Source organism: Brassica oleracea, chromosome C8 (assembly GCF_000695525.1).
Source record: "Brassica oleracea var. oleracea cultivar TO1000 chromosome C8, BOL, whole genome shotgun sequence".
NCBI lineage: Eukaryota > Viridiplantae > Streptophyta > Magnoliopsida > Brassicales > Brassicaceae > Brassica > Brassica oleracea.
Window position 1 is genome coordinate 6,204,077 of NC_027755.1, and position 6,446 is coordinate 6,210,522.

The 6,446-nt window shown below is 36.6% G+C and overlaps 1 long non-coding RNA gene across 1 annotated transcript; it reads right to left on the bottom strand.

Annotated features, from left to right (window-relative positions):
* Positions 1-357: 357 nt before the first annotated feature.
* LOC106312139 lies at positions 358-1,299 on the bottom strand. Its single transcript, XR_001264145.1, has 2 exons — positions 859-1,299; positions 358-648 (listed from the first exon to the last, which is right to left on the bottom strand). It is a non-coding gene; the product is annotated as an uncharacterized LOC106312139 (long non-coding RNA).
* Between the last annotated feature and the right edge of the window lie 5,147 nt (positions 1,300-6,446).

Consider the following 6,446-nt stretch of genomic DNA (forward strand, 5'->3'; position numbering starts at 1 on the left):
TCATGATTTTTATTTAAGAAAATGGGAGTCTGAGTGTTCAAAGAAACCGTATAATACCAATAAGTAATGAGACAATTAGCTTGATACTTATTCGGGTGACTACTGATAAGTACCTAAGACCGGTTGATGAACTGAGAGAAATCTCATGTGTATGGGCTCCTGAGATAAGGTCTCATTAGAGCTCCTGAGATTATAACTCCTTCCAATTCAATAATAATACACTACTTGTGCTCTATTAATAGCTTGGTGTGTTTTGATCTGTTCCAAATGTTAATTATGGAAGAACATGAATGGCTCTGAAATCTGTAGGCAACTCTGAGACATGATTACTCAAAAAGAGCAAAGAGCACTCCGCAGGTATTGATACAAAAACCATAATATATTAACACTTGACAATGTCAAGTACACGTTGATATGTCTGTGGGATACTACCAGAGTTTCTTTCACCAATTTGCTTTGCTACTAATGTAGCTAAAGAAGAGAAGGAAACAAAATAAGAAGAAGAAAAAAATAAGCATTGCTCTAACATGAAACCTAGTGAGTAAGAATAATAATAGTTTCTCCAATCCCAAATGAGCTCTCATATCCAACCATTGCTCCCTTGCTCTCCCACAGTATAGCTCCTCCACAATTTTAATCCTACAACTTCTTAACCGTACAACAACAACAACAATGCACTATTCAAGTTTTCAGTAACTCAATTGAGTAGATGCTCATAGATATGGTTCCAAATCAACAATCTGAAACCTCAGAAGCTCAAAGTTTCAATCTTTAAAAGTACATTAATAAATGTAAGTTTTACCATATACTCACAATTGCTTAGTAGAAACAGAGACCAATCCAGTTTAAGTTTTTTACCTGAAGCAGCAGTTCTACGTTTGGCAAGCTTGGATCTTTCAAGCTCCATCTGCATATCCATCAACATGTTCATTCGTTGCAACTCAATCTCCTTAGCAACTTCCATCCTATGTTTCTCCAACTCAACCATCATCCTCTGCTTCGCACCTTCGATCCTCTCGTACACCTCTCCCAACTTCAAAATCACTCTCGCCAGCTCCGTACACGACGACCCTTCACCTCCACTCGGATATACCTCATCCACTCTTCTCTTCTTCCTCACCACAAACCCCCAATCACAGACGTCATCATCGTCCAAAGAGCTCCCACTCGATTTAGATCCTGCCGCATTCTTTAATGCTGGTTTCAAAATTTAAACACAAATCTGAATCTCATCAACCAAAACGATATCGACAACCAAACGTATGATTAATTGCAATAAATAACATCATAGGGAGTCTATAGAAGTCGATCCAATAGTATGTTGGGATTTATTAAGCCCATGTCCAACTCTATATTATCTGATTAGTACGATATTGTCCACTTTGGGCCTTAGAGGCAAACCCGCATGGATTTACTTTTGGTTTCATTCCCAAAAGGCCTCGTACTAATTAGAGTTAGACATCTCTTTATATATTAGGCACTTCTTGTCTAAACTTCCAATGTGGGACTTGGATTGACATCTCTCATTCTCCCCCTCAAGCCAAGGACTACACACCTTGTGTCCTTTCCTCTAGCGAATCATCTCGGTGCCTTGTCGCATCTTCGACATTCGACACCCTTAGTCGCAAGGTTACTTTGAGTTGCTTTGAGGATGCTCTTCCCACAATTTCAGGATCTTCTGACTAATCTCTGCCGAACTTCCCTTTCCACCTTGAAGGGTCTCATTCCTACTCGAAGGGTATTTTGGTCGTCTTGCAGATCTTCGTCAAACTGGCTCTGATACCAATTGTTGGGATTTATTAAGCCCATGTCCAACTCTATATTATCTGATTAGTACGATATTGTCCACTTTGGGCCTTAGAGGCAAACCCGCATGGATTTACTTTTGGTTTCATTCCCAAAAGGCCTCGTACTAATTAGAGTTAGACATCTCTTTATATATTAGACACTTCTTGTCTAAACTTCCAATGTGGGACTTGGATTGACATCTCTCATAGTATGGGGCCGGGACGAAGAGTGAACGAATCAGCTATAAATAGAGTTGATGCTTGACAGAGAGTGATCTTCGAGATTTCGCAGTGGTGTGGCTGTTCAACGCAGGCAACGAACCCATTTATATGCGGAGCTACGTTGGAGGATGCTAATTCCGCTTTAATGCGAGAGAGTGGAAGTAGTGATGGAGAACTCGTAAATGCTTGAATTAATGTATGCGGAAGACGATAACGTAAGCCGTTATACATACGAAGATCAGAGGAGGTGAGTTCTGAACTGTCAAGCTGATTCCGTCTCTGCATCTTCAGCAGGGTTAACTAACGAAGCCTGATAAAATATGGGTCTCCCGTCCAAAAATTGTAACAGCCCATTCCAATAATTAGTTCAAGTAGCTAGCCCGATAATCAGAACTGTGAACATCTCGTGAAAGTTAATAAAAGTTGACAGGTGGCACGATTTCCCCCTCCCTCCATGGTGACGTGGCAGCAGGAAAAGACAGATATCCTTACTTTATTATTATAGATAGTAATTTGCGGTAACCACATAGTTCAATATGAACCGTTTAACATAATTTTTGTTAAATATTGTACAAACTTTGTCATTTCTAATACCAAATACAGTTTCAAAATCAAATATCAAGTTAATTAAACATAAATTGTTTTGTTAAGATCTAGAAGTTTCACATTGTTTTGTCTTCTTTCATAATAAAAGGTCCTCAAATTTATAATCATATTTCGTATCAACCTCCAATCAATTGTCTATAATCACCAAATTCATAAATTTATTATGAATATGAACAAGCCATAATTTTGGATTGTATAAAATATTTGTGTTATAACCCTTGTGTTTTGATTCAACAAGACTATACCCCACATATTCCTCTATTATTATCTTCACCCCCATTAATCAATCCAATTTCTGCCTCTAACAGATTCGTTCAAACACAAAATCCTTTTTCAAATTTATATAACCGGATATAAAAGTAAATCTATTAGTTGTTCAAAGTGCATATACGATTAGATACACATAAAATCATCATTTGTAAAACCTTTAAAATTTGTTTAAATTATTCTTTATTCTTGGTAGTTATGGTCTTTTTAATTGGGAAGCAAACTTCAATTCAATCACCGGTTAAGCCTAAGATGTAAATATTTTTTTTGCGGGGTCATAAACATGTGAAGAACGTTAGGATGTTCAAATTACTTTGATAAAACTGAAATTAATACGATGTCCATTTATCAGATCATATATCCGATTATTAGAGTTAATCATCAACGAACCTTCGACCAGTTATCATATCATACATCCGGTTATGTATACATAAATCGTTTCTGGTACATTATTCTAATCTTCACGGGATAAAGGCACATATGTACTTTTATTCACACCATCTCACATTTAATTATAGGAAAGTAGCTATTATTTTTCTTACACCCTTGGGAATTAAGATAGTCTGACAAAACCCCCACTACATGGTTATAGTATACATGCTCTCTCTATTACACTCCTAGGAATATACACTCCAAATTTACATACACCTTCATCATCTGAGGTTTTCTCTTTCCATAAAACATACTATCACCTTCATATTGCCCTTTTGCAAGTGGCTTTGTTATGTCCCAAACACTTGCATAGACTACAAAATGTGCGCTTTCTGCATATCAAACGATAATATCTGAACAGTAAAACAATATAAATTATCTAATCTATAAATTAAACCTGGAATTCTCCTCTTGATAATATACGGTTCTTACGAGGTCTACCCGGCGGCCTCCTGCGTGCATGTGGATTTACGTCTTGCGGGATGTCAGACCCGTCACTCGATAGGATCTCAACACTCTCATGTTGTACAAAGGACAATATTATTTTGGTGTATGTTTTCTTGTAGGTTCTCAAACTATAACATTCAGAAACCAATGAATCAACTCAGACCTTGTACCTTGTGGCAGCGGCAATGGCGTGTGTGCAAGGAATCATTAGCGCTTGAAACTCGTAGGAGGTATCGGTTTTCTCGATGAGATTAACATGGAAATTGTTGCCCTCTTTGTCTCTGACCTCATACTGCCATCTTTGATTACGCTCACTCCAAACACTCTAGTTCTTTCAAAATTTGATGTGACAATCTCCTGGACCCGAGGTGTAAGAATGTTGGTCCCATGTATTTCAATATGTCTTCTTGCGGAAAACCAGTTCATAAAATTAGCTCGTATGTACTGAGAGAGAGAGAGTGAGAGAGAGAGAGAGAGGGAGGGAGAGAGGGAGGGAGGGAGAGAGAGAGAGAGAGAGAGTATTGGATATTATCTGGCCTCACGCAACACCGAGTTCCATGTTTCAGAAACATTACTCATCATAATGTTGTAATGATTTCCCTGAAAATGCGACCTCGCCTAGTGTTCAAATCTGATTCCGATGAGATAGTCTGCACATGATCCATTCACTCTTTTAATTTCATTGAATGTTGTGTAAAACTAGGAAAGCCGATACACTCTCGCCGCCTTGCCAACTAGGTAGCCCAAATATGCTTGTCTTTGAAGTAGGTTCTTATATTATGCTCCAAGTATAGTATGCAGGGGTAGTGCCGCCCCAAGGGATACACTCTCGCCGCCTTGCCAACTAGGTAGCCCAAATATGCTTGTCTTTGAAGTAGGTTCTTATATTATGCTCCAAGTATAGTATGCAGGGGTAGTGCCGCCCCAAGGGATAAACCTGCATGACAATATATATTGTTAAATGCCATATCCAGAGTTATGGCATAAAAAGCTGGTTGTAAACACCTAGAACTTAAATACCAACTAAAATCCATTAGGCTTGTCAGTAATCTCTAAGTTTGCAAACTTATTTTTTGGAAAATCCGGTTACTTGTTATTACTCATTTACTAAAGTTCAACCACTTTCAACATACATTACATTTTAGTCAGTTGTATATATATATATATATCTTATATACTGAAGTTCTCACCTTTGCGATTCCATAGTATATAGACGTTCGTCTGTCAGATACAAATACCACGTTGTTGCTATTCGGTATGAATTGTGTAAGTTTCTGGAAAAAAATTCCCAAGACTTATTATTTTTTTCCATCAACCACCACAACGGCCAAAGGGAATACTTGATAATTTCCATCTTGAGCTGATGAGGTCAACAAGCAGCCTCCATACTTCCCTCTCAAATGTGTACCATCGACTATAACAACCTTTCTCATGAATTTGTACCCATCGATGCTTGCAGTCAAAGCTAGAACATGTACTTGAACCTATGGCATATCCTTTCAATATATTTCGTACGCACATCAGTAATACTTCCGGGATTTGCATGAACCAGCTTGTCCAAGTAAGATGGTAAGAGGTTGTAAGATGCTCCACATGAACCCTTCGCGTAGTCCAAAGCTATTTCCCAAGACCACCATGATTTCCAGTAAGAAATTTGGACGTCATGATCTCCTTACATGGCCTTCATTAAATCCCCTGTCTGCAAACCTTGCCTTCATCACTCCTTCAATGACTGTATGTGTTGCTTGTGATAGGTATCATGAGCGTTCGTCAACAGAACATGAATGATGCAGGTCGACTTTCCTAACCTCATACAACTATGTATTTTTCAATAGGACAGCATACACTTGCCAATTACAGGTTCTGCGAAAGCATCGGATGACCATTCCTCCGGGTGCCGAACGACTGTTCCAAAATCTGAATTTATTTCGTATAGTATAAATTGCCATAGGTTCCTTGAAATAGTCTCTACTTTTGAAGACCATCACAATCCTTACTGATAAAAGGGACTTTTTGAGGCTCCATAGAGCATCCACATCAGCGAAAAAAACTTCTTCCGAAAGATGACATGTGGCATAAAATATAGTTTTACATTTTAATATTACTAATTTTCGAAAATTATATATAATATGTAAACATACAGCATAAAAATAGAAAAACTACATTAAAAATATGTAAAATTGCCATTTTTCACTTAAAAAAAAGACGGCTTATCTCCATAATGTAACATTACCGTTTTATAAAAAAAAACAAAAAACATTATATATAATTTCTAGAATAATAAATATATGTAAACATACAACAAAAAAAAATGGAAATACTACATTAAACATATGTAAAATTACAATTTTACATTTTTATTTTTTAAAAATAATATGTAAACATACAACATAAAAAATGGAAAAATACATGAAACATATGTAAAAGACGGCTTATCTCCATAATGTAACATTATTATTTTGTAAAAAAACATTATATAAAATTTGGAAAACTAATAAAAGGGACCTTTTGAGGCTCCATAGAGCGTCCACATCAGCAAAAAAAACTTCTTCCGAAAGATGACACGTGGCATAAAATATAGTGTTACATTTTAATATTACTAATTTTCGAAAATTATAAATAATATGTAAACATACAACAAAAAAAATGGAAAACTACATTAAACATATATAAAATTACCTTTTT